The 17,858-nt window shown below is 39.9% G+C and overlaps 1 long non-coding RNA gene across 4 annotated transcripts in view; it reads right to left on the minus strand.

Moving 5' to 3' along the window:
- The window catches only part of LOC140626039 (uncharacterized), a 49,968-nt gene that overhangs the window by 27,617 nt on the left and 4,493 nt on the right, over nt 1-17,858 (minus strand). For 3 of the 4 annotated variants that reach the window (XR_012025285.1, XR_012025284.1, XR_012025283.1), the window contains exon 2: nt 12,588-12,700. This is a non-coding gene — a long non-coding RNA (uncharacterized lncRNA). Of the gene's footprint in view, nt 1-12,587; nt 12,701-15,895; nt 16,003-17,858 lie in introns of all 4 variants that reach the window. The other variant, XR_012025286.1, reaches the window with a different exon arrangement.

The following is a 17,858-nucleotide window of genomic DNA, read 5'->3' on the forward strand; positions in this document are numbered from 1 at the left end:
GAATGGTATGTGGACTCTGGGAGAAGAAGGCTTTCTTTTTCTACTAGAACTGTATCAGGGCCAGAACTTGGAATTACTGGCAGTATCAGTGGACATTGTTCTTAGGATAGAAGCCTATTGCAGAGAAAGAATGAAACCAATACAAAGGGATGCCCAGGTGGCTTAGCAGTTGAGCGTCTGCCTTCAGCTCAGGGTGTGATCCCAGAGTCTTGGAATCGAGTCCCACATCTGGCTCCCTGCATGGAGTCCGCTTCTCCCTCTGCCTATGTCTTTGCCTCTCTCTCTGTCTCTCATGAATAAATAAATAAAATCTTAAAAAAAAAAAGCAATATACATAAATAGCCAAGAGGGACCCCTGCATGGCTCAGTGGATGAGCGTCTGCCTTTGGCTCAGGGTGTGATCCTGGTCCAGGGATTGAGTCCCACATCAGGCTCTCTGTGAGGAGCCTGTTTCTCCCTCTATGTCTCTGCCTCTCTTTCTGCGCCTCATGAATAAATAAATAAAATCTTAAAAAAAAAAGAGAGAGAGTAAATAGACAAGAAAAGAAGAGAGAGAAAGAACTTTTTTTTTTTTTAATTTACTTCAGAGAGAGAAAGAGCATGAGTAGGGGAAGGGGGAGAGGGAGAAACAGACTCCGCACTGAGCCTAATGTGGGGCTGGATACCAGGAACCTGAGATCATGACCTGAGTCAAAGCCAGAAGCTTAACCAACTGAGCCACCCAGGTGCCCCTAGAGCAAGAACTGTTGATCACACAAAGCACATGCATCTTTCCAAGGCAGTCATATCCATGGACTTCCCAATTTGTAAGAGCCAATAAACTCCTTTTTTTTAAAAAAATTAATTTTAATTGGGTTTCTAATATTTGAACCAGGGAATCACAATTAGTATAGTGCTTGTGAATTTTATCTCATTTAATTCTTCAAGAGTTCTGCGAACTGGATTTGGACATGTTTTGTAGATAAGGAGCCTAAAATTTGGGGAGATTAAATATTTGCTCATAATCCCTTGAGCAGAATTTATCTAACTCTAAATCTGGATTCCTATTCTTGCTATGTTATAGTTCCACTTTCTAAGATTGTTTTAGTAAAAGGCGAAAGATTTATACGATCTGAAGAGAAACCAGAGTATATGTTTTAGAAGTTTTAGTTTGGTTGCCTAAATATGTTTGCTGTTGCTTAAGACAGCAATCTCTCTGGGCAGGAAACAATTGGCCATTAAACCCAAAGAGGGCCAGTGGAGTTAGACTTTCATGGAAGGAGCCTGCTCTAGGTATTCTCCTTTCCTCCCTTTAGCCCCACCACAGATACCAAATGCTTACACACACCAGGTAAAGCACAATCTGGTCTGTGTCCTTTCATCAGGGAGGAAGTTTTCAAGGTGAATTGAGTTCATGAATGTTACTTTCTCATCATAATTAGTGACTTATGGCCGCCAAAATGTGGATAGGGTTGGGAGATTGGCTTGTGCACTTGAAAAATCTTTGAGCATGATCCAGAAACACATCTCTGAAGAGGCAGTCTCCTCCATCTCTCCCAACCTTAAGAATCTGCCTCTCCTTCTGGAACCCGCTGACATTGCGTTCTTCATATTCTTCTCTTAGACTACAGTGATAGCATAGCAGTAGTATGATTTTCCAAGGGCTGTTGTAATAAAATACCACAAAGTGGCTTAAAAACGATGGAAATTTGTTCTGCCACAGTTCTGGAAGCTAGAAATCCAAAATCAAGGTGACAGCAAGGTCATGCTTCCTCTGAAGGCTATAGCGAAGAATCTTTCCTTGTTTTTTTTCCAGCTTCTGGTGGCCATAGGTATTCTTTGGCCTATCGTAGCATAACTACAGTCTTTGCCTCTGTCTACACATGGACTTCTTCCTCTGTCTCTGTCACAGTTTCAATTTTATTATTAAGATACCCATTTTTTAAAAAATTTTTATGGGATCCCTGGGTGGCGTAGCGGTTTAGCGCCTGCCTTTGGCCCAGGGCGCGATCCTGGAGACCCGGGATCGAATCCCACGTCGGGCTCCCGGTGCATGGAGCCGGCTTCTCCCTCTGCCTGTGTCTCTGCCTCTCTCTCTCTCTCTGTGTGACTATCATAAATAAATAAAAAAAAATAAAAAATAAATAAATAAAAAATTTTTATTTATTTGTGATAGTCACACAGAGATAGAGAGAGAGAGAGGCAGAGACACAGTCAGAGGGAGAAGCAGGCTCCATGCACCGGGAGCCCGACGTGGGATTCGATCCTGGGTCTCCAGGATCGCGCCCTGGGCCAAAGGCAGGCGCTAAACCGCTACGCCACCCAGGGATCCCAAGGTACCCATTTTTTTTCCCTGTAGAAGGCATGGCTTGATTATAGGAACTAGAAGATGGAAAAGAAGCCTTTTTCCTCTACTGTCTTAGGTCTAGTATTTACAGCATGTGAATGAAACTGACAAAAGTTTAAAATGAAAATAAGTCTGTTTATGCACACAACACACATACATATGGGAAGACTCAGTGGTGAGTCACTCAAAGGGTGATTAGAATATAGGGCTTATATACAATCTTAACAAAGAGTGATACATTTATGGGGAAGTGACAAGACAAAGGAAGAGGGTTTGGGCTCCTACGGGTGGTAAATATGTGGCAGAAACTAATAGAAGGGTTATTTTAGTGTTTGAACAGACCCATCTCCCTACTGACTTTCTGTCTCTAGTTGTTTTCCTCCTGCTGGTATGGGAAAGAAAAGGGGGACACTTTCACAAAGGGAAATTTATAACCTGCTTTTAGGCAATTGGGGGAGCGCAAAGAGCTTTCTCTACATTTGCTACTGCTTAAATGACTGGAGCTCAAAACCCTTATGCCAACGTCACTTATTTTGAGGTGGTATATTCTCAACTCCTTCAAAGTAAATCACTTGATGAAGCCCATCAATCATGAGTATGCTTCTTTTTATAGAATTATAAACTTCTGAGACGCCTGGGTGGCTCATTCGGTTAAGCATCTGCCTTTGGCTCAGGTTGTGATCCCAGTATTGAGCCGTACATCAGGTGCCCTGCTCAGAAGGGATCCTGCTTCTCCCTCTCCTCCCTGCTTGTGCTCTCTCACTCTCATAAATAAATAAATAAATAAATAAATAAATAAATAAATAAATAAATGACAATTACAAATTCTCGGTATGAGAGTACTTGAAAAATTCCTACGTACTTTAAAATTTGCTACTTGGGGCACCTGGTAGATCCAATTGGTAGAGCATGTGACTCTTGATATTGGGGTTGTAAGTTCGAGCTCCATGTTGGGTGTAGATATTAATTAAAAAGAAAATCATTAAAAAAAAAACAACCCCAAAACAAAATTTGCTACTTATTTGTTCCTTGTCTCATATACTTCACAGCTCCTCCTTACCTCACACAGAATAAACTCTAAACATGGTGTACAGGTTCTTCAGGTTCCATCAACCTTTCCAAACTCATTTCCTACCTATCCACTCCTTTCTTTTGTTGCTTTTGTAATAGCAAGCTCCTGTAATCCCTTCTGTGAATATCACATTATTTCATGTCTTGTTGGCACTGCCCATGCAAGTTCCCTCCCGAGGAATCCTTATTCAGGCTTCAGCTCCTTCCAGAAGCTGTCTCCAAAACCCCAGGTTGCTCTAAACACCCCCACCTTGCCTTCACAAAACTGTGCAGCCATTCCATGTAGCCACGTTCATTTCTATGACCCCAGGCCTGGCATAGCATCTGGCACATCTCAGACAGTCCTCCAATGTTTAGTAAATTATACTGAATGCTTTCATTCTTGTATTAATAGAACAACCAGGATAGTTATGGTGCTTTATCTACTCCATCATACTGCAGGTTTAAAAATGTATACTTTTAAAGATTTTATTTATTTATTCGTGAGACATACAGAGAGAGAGGCAGAGACACAGGCAGAGAGAGAAGCAGGCTCCTTGTGGGGAGCCTGATGCAGGATTTGATTCTAGGACTCCAGAATCACAACCTGAGCCAAAGGCAGATGCTCAACCCCTGAGCCTCCCAGGTGCTCTTCTGGCCATTTCTAATTGACTTATAACACAGTTCAGTCCTACAGAGCACACACCAAGATGAGGAACATCACAAATTAGTGAAAGCGTTTCACTATTTTTAGCTATTATTATGAGGATATTATTTCTTCTAATATTTCTTGGAAAGTTGTGGTTTAGAGCAGGGAGATCTTACTACAAAATCCCCCTTCTTTTCTCTCTACTCTATGAATAGCTAAGAGAAGCTAAAACATAAGTGGTGAACTTACTCTAACTACTGACAGAAAAGCACCTAAAATCCCTTCTCAAACAACATCCTATCACTTTCTAGAAAATGCTTACCATTCTGGGACAGCAGAACTATGGCAGCAAGAACACATAAAATAAGCACATGGTCCGAATGCCAATAAAATATTGAAATCTTAGTTTAATTTCAAGTATTTAGATTTTGTTCATATTTTAAGATAACTGCTATTGAAATGCAATAACAGGGATCCCTGGGTGGCGCAGTGGTTTAGCGCCTGCCTTTGGCCCAGGGCGCTGATCCTGGAGACCCGGGATCAAATCCCACGTCAGGCTCCCGGTGCATGGAGCCTGCTTCTCCCTCTGCCTATGTCTCTGCCTCTCTCTCTCTCTCTGTGACTATCATAAATAAATAAAAATTTTGAAAAAAAAAAAAAAAAAAAAAGAAATGCAATAACAAATTCAAAATAAGGGGGGTTGCCTGGCTGGCTCAGTCTGTAGAGCATGCAACTCTTGATCTTGGGATTGTGAATATGAGCCCCACATTTGGTGTAGAAATAACTTAAAATCTTAAAAAAAAAAAAAAGAGGGGGTAAGATATCTCTAATTTCAAGTAAAAACAGAGAAAATGCAATCAAATGGAATCTAGAAATTACAATGTTTGTTATTCCTACATACACAGGGTAGCAAGAACCCTTTCCCTAACTTAGAACACTCAGAAATTATTCAAAAGGGATGATTTATCACTATCTTACTTTTAACCATCAATATTAATTCAAATGGGTAAAAAATACTTTAAAAGTGACATGTGAAAGTTCTTTAAATTATGGATGATTGAAAAATAATTTTACAATGAAGAACATTATTCTAAATATGTCACAAAGGTTCACGCATATTCAGAAAATTTTTTGCTAAGTATGTGACAAACACCAAGTTGATATTAAAACACAAAGAACTCTTTACATATCAACAAGAAAAGATACAAAATATTTAAAAATGGAAAGGCATGTAAGCAGGAAACTCACAAAAGAATAAAAAGAAAAAACCAGTAATAATTACATTTTTATACTTATTAGTGAAAGGACTTAAATAATTAAATAATGCAAATTAAATGACATTTCTAGCATACTGTCAAAGATGAAAAACTGAGAAAAGAATGGCAAGAAGTAGAGAAATAAATATAATCATGTATTTACTGACTGTGCTTGAAAGTCTCCCCCCTGCTTTCTGGTTCCCAATTGTACAATATGGAACGAAATTTAAAATATGCATTTTCACTGACCCCCCAAATCCCTTTTTTTGTAAATTATTTTATCACAAGTGCAAAGATATGCACAGGAATGTTTATTATATTAATTTTTCTTTTTCTTTTAAAATCAAAATTATACATGCACATAATTTTAAGAGTGAAATAGTTCCCCAAGGCTTGTTACTATAAATATATACCCCTGCTCATCCCTACCCATTTCCTGTTTCCCAGACACTTCGAACACTTTTAGTTGATTATTGCAGTATTCAACTTCATAATTTTAAGTTATATGTTTACTTCTTGAGTTTTTAGTTTTAGGAATTACCAGTTGATTTCCCAAGATGGGGGGAGACTATAGGTCTCTTTTTCAGCCTACCCCAGGACATACCTCTGCCTCTTGCCCTTTTTCTACCGATCCAGTTTTTGGGGTTTTTGAAAAAAGATTCTATTTTATTATTTATTTGACAGAGAAAGAGAGAGAGCAAGTAGGGGGAGCTGTAGAGGGAAAGGGCTCTTCACTGAGTGGGGAGCCCCACATGAGGCTTGATCCTAGGACCCACGGATTGCAATCTGAGCTGAAGGCAGAGGGTTAACCACTGGGCCACCCAGGTGCCCCCTAATTAGTTTTTTAGCCATCATTTAGTTTGGATCAATACTAAGTATGATTATTAGTAGAATATAAATCATGACTTAGCCACAGGATATGTGATTAGCTTTCATTCCTTGCACAAAATTTGCTTTCTCTGTTAATAACTGCCTTTTCTTCCCCTCTTCATTTTCTGAGTACTCAGCCACATCTCAGTGTAGACTTCCCCTCATTTGTGTACATCAGCAGCTTGAGGGAACCTCACCTGAACCTGTGGGGGGAAATTGGGCAGTGTCCTGAATATGCTGTTGCAGATACTGATTACATAGTAAGGTTCTCTCAGAGAAAGAGCTGTGCTGCTGGAGTCCTAGTTCCTAGTCCTCTCCTTTCCAGCTGTGAGCCTTGGTTTCTATCATCTAATAACAGTACTACCTACTAGGTCATTTTACTGTACAGTCTTGATGCTGAAATTAGTAGCAGTGATCAGCATGAAGTAAATACTTATTAAGGACTGTTATTTTAATTATTCTATGAGAGCAAAAGTAGTAGGGATTTAGACTAATTTCCATCTAGAAATTTATTAGTTTATACCATACTTCTTTTCCTGATTAAGCAATACATATTCATCAACAGAAAATTTGAAAAGTATACTAAAGAGTCAAGCAGCACAAAAGAAAACTTTTTACAATTCCACTACACAAAGGCAACTGTGGTTAACCTGCTGGCATATTTCATACCTCTGGTTTTTTTCTTTGTAATTCATGTGCTTAGTTATCTAGCTTCTAGCATTTTGAGTTCTGCTTTTGTTGAGGTATTGCTTAATGTCAAAAACACTTCTCGTATTATTTAAAATCTTTATTAGTATATTTTAAATGAAAGTTGCATAGTATTTCACTGTTTTGCTACAGGGTAACCAACTTCTCCCATTAGTCCATGTCTGAGAGGATTCCCAAGGACACAGGACTTTTATCGCCCATTCCTGGCAAACCAGGATTGGGTCAGTTATCCTCCCTTTACACACCCTTTCACATGGATAATTAGGTTTTTTTTTTTTTTCCATTTTAAGAATCTTTATAAATAGCACTGATGTGAATTTTGATAGCATTTACTAGTCTTTCAAATTGTTTTTCTAATAACTTCCTTAGTGCAAAAGATGCTGTCTTTTGGCCTAGATTTTTGTTTAACCTATAGGGCCTGGAACAGTTACATAAATGCTCAACAAACCATTGAGCAACCAACTGACTGTCTAGTTTTGTTGTAGGTTGAGTCAAAAGATATATTGAAGCCCTGGGGCGCCTGGGTGGCACAGGTGGTTAAGTGTATGACTCTTAATTCAGCTCAGGTCATGATCTCAGGGTTGTGGGATCAAGTCCCACATCCAGCTCCCTGCTCATTGAGAAGCCTGCTTTTCTCTCTCCTTCTGCTTATGCTCCCGCTGCTGGTGCTGTCTCTCTGTGTAATAAATACAATCTGTTGTGTTTTTTTTTTGTATATTTTTTTATTGGAGTTCGATTTGCCAACATATAGTGTAACACCCAGTGCTCATCCCATCAAGCGTCCCCCTCAGTGCCCGTCATCCAGTCACCCCATCCCCAAAACCTCTCCTTCCCCTTGTTCCTTTCCCAGAGTTAGGAGTCTCTCCTGTTCTGTCACCCTCTCTGATAGTTCCCACTCATTTTCTCTCCTTTCCCCTTTAATCCCTCTCACTATTTTTTATATTCCCCGAATGAGTAAAACCATATGATGTTTGTCCTTCTCTAACTGACTTCCTTCACTCAATCTGTAAAAAGAAAAGAAAAGAAAAATGGGAGACAGTAATGTTATAAGCCCAGCAAAATACATGTGACTGTGTCTAAGCAGGATGTTTCCACATTAGTTGGTGTCTTTGTCTGGGCTGCTATAACAGAATACCACAGGCTGGGTGGCTTATAAACAACATGAATTTATTTCTCATAGTTCTGAGGGTTAGGAAGTCCAAGGTCAAGGTACCGGCAGACTCCATGTCTGATAGGGTCCTACTTCTTGTTTCTTACCACTGTGTTCTCCTCACAATGTGGAAGGGGTGAGGAAGCTCTCTGAGGTCTCTTTTACAAGAACACTCATCCCATTCATGAGGGCTCCACCTTGGTGACCCAATCACCTCCCAAAAGCCCCACTTCCTAAAACCAACACATTGGGGGGAATAGGTTTAGGCTTGAACACATGAATGGGGGGTGTGGACACACACATTCAATCTATAGAAGTTGGTATTTTCCATTCCACCTTTGCTCTAAGAGGTGCTTCATGTAAGCCCTCATTTCTGAAGTGCCTTTCCCTGAGATGAGGACAAAAGCTAATCAGTTTCCCTTCTCAGACTTTGTTAATATTCCAAAATGATTTCTGGCTTTTTTTCCTCTGGATGTTTCCTTATGTTAGTTATGAAGATTCCCTAAATATTGCTAGTCCTAGGGTTTTATATTTTGGACTGGCCATAAACTCATGGGTCCTGTGGGTACTGGTTCTATTCTGGAAGCTTTGCTCAAGGTAGCAGTGACAGATGCTTCTATTCAGGTAAATTCTGTCAGCATCCTCTTGCTTTCCCTGAGCACATCTAAGATTCCTCATATCTTGTATTTGGAGCTTTCTTAAACAGAAGACAGTATGTTGGGCCTATCTTTAAGACCTCAGTGAAACCACGTTATTGAAGCAGACAACAGAGGGCTATTTTTCCTCATGCTTGCTTCCCAATTAATCACCAGTAAAAGTCCTGCCCTTCCCTCACCCCACTCTCAGGCTTGGAGACCACCTAAGTCATTCATTTTGATATTTTAATCTGGCTATTTCTCTGTTTACTTATATAGAAGTACCACAAAAACACAACTTGACCTCACTTTTGTTGTCTGCCTGAATTTTTTAAGAATATTAATGCTAGAAGGTGTTTTAAGAGGTATGGCCAAGACCTTTGCTTCAGGGGTGCCTGGCTGGCCCAGTTAAGAAGAATATGTGACTCTAGATCTTGGAGTCAAAAGTTTGAGTCCCAGGTTGTTTGTAGAGACTACTTAAAAGTGAATAAACTTTAAAATTTAAAAAAAACAAAAACAAAAACAAAAGGACCTTTGCTCCAGAACATCTGAGAATATAAATCATGTGGGAGTCCATCCTATTTATTTTTGTGCTAAGGATGGATGGAGAGTATAGAACTTTCCTTAGTTGTCTATTCTACTGTTTATTGACCAATATAGTCAGTAGATCTTCATCGAGTCTTTTTATCATCTTTATTGAATTTTAAATTGGGGGGTTATATTTGTTGCTATATTTAAAAAATACCATTTTGTAACTTTGGAATAGCATAGCTGGTAATTAAAGTATGGGGAGAAGTCAGAAGAAACAAAAATACTCAGGAGATATATTAGTTAGGTTTTCCGTTTCTAGAGGACATAATAGATTAGTGCTCCAATTGTTTAAGAATTCTTGCCATTCTTCGAAACAGCGCATGTTAAACATAAATGATTTTTAGGGACAAAGAAAACATTGTAGGAGGACTGGATGCCAAGAGTACATGGCCTTCTCTGGCAAGGTCAATTATGTTTTATATGTGACAGAATATTTTGTAACATACATTCTTCCAACATACTCCCTGGTAATCAGAGCCAATCCAGGATGTGCAATGAGAATTTTTTTCAAAACAGCTAGCTGTATTACCATTTGCCAGCAAATGGGTTATGTAAAGTCTTTCATCCAATCGGCCTTGTTGGGAAGATGCCTTAGTCCATGCTGATCAAAATAATAACACCAATCAATAGTATTTTATGTGATGATTAAGATACTACTTCTTTTCCAGGAAGAGCAGATAAGCAGCTCCTCTATACGTAGACTGATACCATCCTCTAAGCTGAACTCAAAGGTTAAGATGATTTCTATGTCCTGAAGACATAATACTTCTCCCACTGGTTCCATCCAATACTTTAGCCTGCATATTCTTCCTTTAATTTTCTTTTTTAAAAATATCTTATTTATTTATTCATGAGAGACACACACAGACAGGCAGAGACATAGGCAGAGGGAAAAGCAGGCTCTCTGCAGGGAGCCCAATGTGGGACTCGATCCCAGGACCCCAGGATCATGCCCTGAGCCAAAGGCAGATGCTCAACTGCTGAGCCACCCAGGTGCTCCCTTTTCTTCTTTTAAGTAGGCTCCACACCCAGGGCGGAGCCCAAGGTGGTACTTGAACTCATGACACTGAGATTGAGACCTGAGCTGAAACCAAGAGTTCGACTATACCACCAAGGTATCTTGATGAATCTTTCTGTAAACACCTTTACTTTTCCTGAAAAAGGTTTAGAAATAAAAGCATGAATGTGGGCTGGATTTAACATGCTGGATTCTAGGCCTTGTCCTGCCACTAATTATCTGCACAAGGTCAACAAAGTGAGTTTGTTCTCTTAAACCTCATGTCATCGCCTGTAAAAGCTGTGTGGTATGATACGAACATATGAGCTTGAAAACCCAGTTTTGGTCTTGGTTCTGCACTAATCATGTGCCCTTGAGCACATACCTTGTTTTCCCATTTATTTGAATTGATCTGAAAAATTTGCCTTGAGTGCTTATCAAGGGCCTAAGACTTGTGTGACTAAGACAGAACTGTCCTCACAGAGTTCTAAATATCATTCACACACATAGTCCTATCAGTGAGTCATTAATTTCAGTTCTGATAATTACCCTAAGAGCAGTGCTATATTGACAGAAAATACCAGGCAGACCGCATCAGATGGGGGCTGCAGGGAGTGAAGGGGAGGGAGGCAAAAATACTACGTGGGCTCCTCTGATGGAAGTCACTTTTAGGTTAAGATAAGAAGGATGAACGGAAGTTGGCCAGGTATGTATGGAAGAGTTTTTCATCTTTGAGAATCAGTTTTTTTTCCTTTCTTTTTTTTTTTTTTTTTCAATTTAGAAAAAGTAAAACATGTGACAAAGATTGTTATGGATCCCCCAGCAGATGCTATTTCCTTCCTGCTTGTCACAGATTGCCACTGTCACAGTGACATTTCCAGCAACTTTTGCTGTTCCTTGTGGCCATGTGATTAATTCTGGTCGTTGGAAGTGCCACTTCTGGGATGTATTCTTACAACAAAATGATAAGCCTCTTCTCACCTTTCTCTACCTATGGCTTGCAACAAGGACTTGGAAGCGAGCCGCCTTTGGTCATATGAGCAGGGCAACATCTATGGGTGCAGAATGCAAGTGTGTCCACTCCACCATCCCTAACTGCCTCTAGGTGTATTTTTATCTGAGAGAGAAATAAACTGTTGTCTTGTTTCAGCCATTTTGGACCAGAGGGGGTGTGCTATATCGCTGTTATATGTAGTTAAACTTAAATCCTAAGCAATATAATGTGTCTATAAACAGACTGAATAAAAGATAATATAATGAAAATTAATTCTCATCATCCACATGCCTCACAGTTGCATTTAAGACATCATAACTAGGGTAGCCCAGGTGGCTCAATGGTTTAGTGCTGTCTTCAGCCTAGGGCGTGATCCTGGAGACCCAGGATCGAGTCCCCTGCATGGCGCCTGCTTCTGCCTCTGCCTGTGTCTCTGCCTCTTTGTGTGTGTGTGTGTCTCAATAATAAATAAATAAATCTTAAAAAAAAAAAAAAAAGACATCGTAACTAGAGCTGAATAAAAGACTTCAAGTGTAAAGTGACCAGTCCCTAAAAGATTAGGACCAGACTCTTCTTCTCCATGAACATTCCAGCTTCATCAATGTATTTGGGAAACATCACTCACTCGTGGGCTGCCAGTTCATATTGATGACGTTTTGTGTTGCTCTACAACATCTAAGGTCACTTCAAACTCCACCTCTGTTGATTGAACCACGCTGCAGGATTTCAGAACCAGAGCCCTGGTTTTATAGCATTTTTGGATCTGTGAACCATCTTATGAAGCAACATAACCAGTGACCTAGACCACATATCCCCACCTACCATATGCTCTCCTCACCACTGCAAACACACACAAACCAAACTTGCATTGGGTGAATGACTTTTGTTGAGAAATCAATACAGTGGCTCTTGATTTTTAATATTACTTTATATTATAAACAAAAAGATCAACATGAATACCAGAAAAGTTAAACAACCTGAAGAACAAAGACATTATTTATGGATCCTCTTGTGAGAACAACTTGGCCATTAATTGTGCTCATGTTCATTAGCATTTTAAGAAATACCCAAATGCCACCAGCACGTTAAAGTAACACATAAACAGCATACTATCTATTTCTCTAGAATGTAACTGGGTTCACATGGGATTTTTTTTTTCCACATGGGATTAAGACTCTTTATACAGGGGCAGCTGGCTGGCTGCGTCTGTAGAGCATGGGATTTGATCCTGGGGGTGTGAGTTAAAGCTCCATGTTGGGTATAGAGTTAACTTAAAAAAAAAAGAGACCTCTATAGTAATGAATAGACTATGGGCTGCACTGTCATAATGTCATTCATATCTGGTTGGGGCCCAAGTTTACCTGGCATCGTTTTTACCACAACTGAAGGCATTCATCCTGTGTTACCAAGAAAGCAAGGTAGGGAATTGAATGTAGAATCTTGTAATTTGATCTGTGCTCTGGTTTAGTTGATTCTGAAAAGAATTCAAATCAATAAAATTTAATCAAATCACATTAGAAAATACATTTTGAGCAAAAGACTTTACTAAATAGCCTATATCTATTGACCATAGAGTTAGTCTACTAAGCAGTCCATTACTGTAGAGTGAGGGGGACAACTATGCAGGGAGCATAAGACTGGGGGTCACCACCATGTGTGTACATTCTCTAGTGGTCATTTCCACTAGGGCCTGAACCCTTCTCTATAAAGATATTGCTTTTGAATATTTGCTTAAAATTAATAGCAGTGAACTCTTTAATAGCAGTGGAGGGGGTTGTTGCTGTTGTTGTTTTCTTAGAGATTTTATTTATTTGCTCATGACAGATACACAGAGGCAGAGACATAGGCAGTGGGAGAAGCAGGCAACTGGGGGAGAGCATGCTGCAGGACTCCATCCCAGGACCCTGGGATCATGACTTGAGCCAAAGGCAGATGCTAAACCACTGAAGCACTCCTGAAAAGAGAGATTTTATCTGAGTTCACTGTTAGCCCTCATCGTCCATTCCCCATGGGATGGGAGGCCCTTGGAGCTCTAGCCCCTGCCTCCTTCCCTTGCTTCATATCTATCTCACCATTTGCCTCCTCCCTATTCTCCAGCCCTATTGAACAATATAGCTCTCTGTCTTTGTATAAGTTGCTGTTCTTGGAATGCTGGTCCTTTCCATTTTGCCTTAATTTGTTTTCATTCTCCAAGACTCAACATGGTATATACCATAAAGAATTGAAAGCAGAATCTCGAAGAGATATAAGTTACACTCATGTTCATTGCAGGACTATTCACAACAGACAAAAGGCAGAAGAAACCCAAATGTCCATTGGCAGTGAATGGACAAAATGTGGTAGATTTTGGAATGGAATATTACTCAGCCATAAAAAGGCTGACATGTTATAACATGGAAACCTTGAGGACACTATGCTAAGTAAAATATACCAGCCACAAAAAGACAAATGTGGTATCGTTCTGCCTGTATAAGGTAGTTAGGGTAGTCAATTCATACAATCAGAAAGTAGAATGGTGGTTGCTATAGGCTAGGGGAAGAGAAAATAGGGTGTTACGGTTTAAATGGGTACCAACTTTCAATTTGGGATGATGAAAATGTTCTGGAGATGGGGTGCCTGGCTGGTTCAGTTGGTAGAGCATGTGACTCTTGATCTCCAGGTTGGGAGCTTAAGCTTCTTGTTGGGCATAGAGATTGCTTAATAAAAAATTTTTTTAAACCATTACTTGTAGTATAATCTTTCTGACTAATCTGTTTTTGTTTTTTAACACTTCATGAAGTGTCTCATTTCCATTTGGAAAGCTGCTAGTCTGTCTCTTTAGATTATAAGCTCCTTGAAGAGAAGAGCTCTTTTACCTGTATGTCTTCATAGCCTAGTAAGGTTATCTGGAACATGGGCTTATCAGGAAATAAAATGAAAGTGAAGGGGATTTCTTGGAGTTCCAGAATAGGAAAGAAATTTTGGAGCCTAAGAACATTTGTTGACCCTTTCAATAACTGAGATCACGTATATAAAGTGCATCGCACAATTCCTGCACTTAATAGGTAGTCAATAAATGTTAGCTTCTTTCCTCTTTCCCCTCATTTTACAGAGAAGGGAGTTGATCCCCACAGAGGTGAAGTAATGGGCTAGAGTTAAACACTTAGTAATGGAAGAGACAAGCGCTGCATCTTCTGGTCCAGTGAATCCTTTTTTTGCTATAACATTAGAAACACGGATGTAGGAATGACCCTTGACCCCAACAGTAATAGGTTTACAAGTAACTATTATTCAAATGTACACAAAAGTAGGGAGAATTATGAACCCTATGAACCCATCACTCAGCTACAACAATTACCAACTCTGGCAACCTTTTTTCATGTTTCAGCCTCTCTGATGGAGCATTTTAAAGCTAATCCTAAACACTTTATCAAATTCTAACTATATATATATTTTAAAGATTTTATTTGACAGAGAGTGCAAGCATAAACAGGGGGAGCTGCAGAGGGATGGGGAGATGCAGCTCCCTGCTTCATGGATGGACCCTGCTCCCCAGGGACCCTGGGATCATGATCTGAGCTGAAGGCAGATGCTTGATTGACTGAGCCACCCAGGTGCCCCAAATTCTAACTATATTTTTCATAAAACTCTTTTCCATGTGTTTAATTACCAAAAAGGCTCAACTCCATTGGAAAAAATTTCAGTAAGGTGAAACTCAATTCTTCTATTAAATGATACTGAAAATCATATCCTTGAAAGACCTGTGACATTTACAGACCTGTATTTTTTTTAAGATTTATTTATTTGAGAGAGAAAGAGTGAGTACAAGTGGGAGGGGCACAGAAAGAGAATCCTCAAGCAGATTCCCCATTGAGCATGGGGCCCAAGATGGGGCTCAATTTCAGGACCTGAGCCACTATCAAGAGTTGGATGCCTGACTGAGCCATGCAGGCACCCCGACATTTGCAGACCTTTAGAATCTTGCCAAAGTGTACATGTCAAAACATAAATAACGTGATGTGCCTCCATCTCTGGAGATCAGATTTCCCCCAACTCTCATCTCTCTGCTCAGTTTTCATGTCTCTATAGTGCCTTACCATTCCCAACCATTCTAAATCATCCTCTGTATCCAACACCTAATAGCAAACTTTGTGATTTCTTTGTATAGTTTCAATTCCTTAAATGCCATCTTTCTTCCAAAATCCATCTTCAAGACCTGTTTCAAGAATGTTATCCTACCTAAAACCTTTTTGGATGATCTCACCTAGGGAAGGAGTTGGTGTTTATAGCCATAGCACAGTTTTGCACTCAATTTTTTTTTTTTTTTTTTAAGATTTATTAGAAAGAGAGAGAGAGAGCAAGAGAGCCACAAGCAGGGGGAGCAGCAGGCAGAAGCAGAGGGAGAAGCAGACACCCTACTGAGCAGGGAGCCTGATGTGGGGCTTGATCCCAGGGCGGACTGAACTGCTCAGGTACCCTCACTTAGTTCTTATTTAATTGTTTCATGTGTATCAGTTTTGCCTCCTTAACAAGACTAGGTTCCTTGATGGGGAGGATTCTGTCAAAATACTTTTTTTGTATTTCCTCTCAATACTCCCTTCCCTTACCCCTCCCTGCCAAGACTCATGACAGTGGAGAGCTCATGCTAGGCTAATCATCATAGTTTACTGATTAATCTTTGCATACTCACAATGTGGGTCAATCACATACTCTTCTTCCAGTGGTATAGCTGAGCCTATGCAATGGTCTTGCCAAAAACATCAAACTGAAATCTGATCTGCTCTCTTGATCCAACTCCTGATTTTCAAGAAAACAATGAAGTGAGGACTCAACAAGAATGCAAAGAGCAAAAAAAATTTAAAAAAATAAAAAATAAAAAAAGAATGCAAAGAGCAAAATCTGGACTGTGGAAGACTTCACCAGAAATGCTTCTTCAATGGGTAAATTGCAATGGGGAAGAAAACAGATGGAGGCAAACGTATCTGACAACCAACAGTAGTACATGGGCCTTATGTGGATTCTGATTCAAGCAAACAAACTGAACAAAATTTATGAGACCTGCAAGATAAACACTCTGAACAGTTTGATGTGATAGGCTTTAAAATTTACCATTTAAGGGACACCTGGGTGGCTCAGTGGTTGAGGGTCTGCTTTTGGTTCAGGTCATGATCCAGAGGTCCTGGGATCGAGTCCTGCATTAGGCTCCCTGCAGGGAGCCTACTTCTCCCTCTGCCTACATCTCTGCCTCTCTCTGTGTCTCTCATGAATAAATAAATAAAATGTATAAGTAAATAAAATAAAATTTACCATTTAAAAAATTTTTGGCAAACTACATATACTTAACATAAAATTTACTCTCTTAACCATTTTTTAAGTATACGGTTCAGTGTTACTGAATACATTCACATTGTTGTGTTACTGTCACCATCATCCAACCACAGAACTCCGTTCATCTTGCGAAATTGAGACCATACCCATTAAGCAATAATCCCCATGCCCTCCTTCCCCTGGTCCCTGGCAACGACCATTCTATGGCTTTAGTACTCTAGGAACCTCATATAAGTGGAATCCTACAGTATTTGTCCTTTTGTGACTGGCTTATTTCATTCAGCAGAATGTCCTCAAGGTTCATTCATGAAGTTACATGTGTCAAAAGGGTTTGTTTTTATGTTTTGTTTTGTATTTTAGAGATAGTATTTGTTTTGCATTTTGCTAAAAATAAAAACAGCCCTTATCTATTAGAGATACACAACCGAAATATTTACGAATCAAATGATAGAAAGTCTGGGATTTGCTTCAAGACATCATGGTAGGGAGGGAGTGGATGCGACTAAAGTTTGAAATAAGATTGTGAAATAAAACCACACTTGTGGTCCAGGAGGGGATGACTTCTGTTCTCCATCAGGACCGGAGTCTGTGTGGAACAGTTTATACTGGCACTTTGTGCCCGGTGATACACTGCTAACGTTGCATATAAATCAAGTATCCCTTAGCCACTTTTGTTGGTAGATGGATCTGGCTGCACTGTTAGAATCCGGGTAGGTGTTTAGAATCCAGACACACAAAGTCAAGGGATTTGTCCTTGCGCTTGTTCCTTGCACGTACAGATTTATCCAGCATTACCCAGCCGGCCTCAGGCCTGGTGGGGCATACACGAGGAATGAGAGGTGACTCTCCCAGGGTACCCCATCTTGGGCTTGTCAACTAGCAGGCAGCTTTCAGCCTGGAGAGGAGAGGGAGGTCCAGTAAAAAAAAAAAAAAAAAAAAAAAACCAGCCTCATTGTATTAAGCTCAGTAAGAGTCTGGCTCATCCTTCTGGGGAATAGAAAGTAAATTGCTTTCCTTTAGGAGTTGAATTAACCCTTCCAGGGCCAATAGAGTTAGTTCAGTAATGACTATCCCGTTGCCTTAGGATTTCCCCAAATGGTATTTTTAATGAGCCATGTCTACCCATTGCTACCAACGCCACAATTTAACGGAATTGAGTGGTGAACTCAGCCAACAACAGGTTTGACTAATTTTTTTTCTCAGAATAGACCAGGTGTTCTCGTGAAGGGATCAATTGACTGTTTGTTTCAGAACTCAGAAGGCACAACCTCAGTGGAGGCTGCCAGTAGATGAGCCCTCTAATCCTTATTCATTTTCAGAGCTAG

This window comes from Canis lupus, chromosome 37 (genome assembly GCF_048164855.1).
Source record: "Canis lupus baileyi chromosome 37, mCanLup2.hap1, whole genome shotgun sequence".
Lineage (NCBI taxonomy): Eukaryota > Metazoa > Chordata > Mammalia > Carnivora > Canidae > Canis > Canis lupus.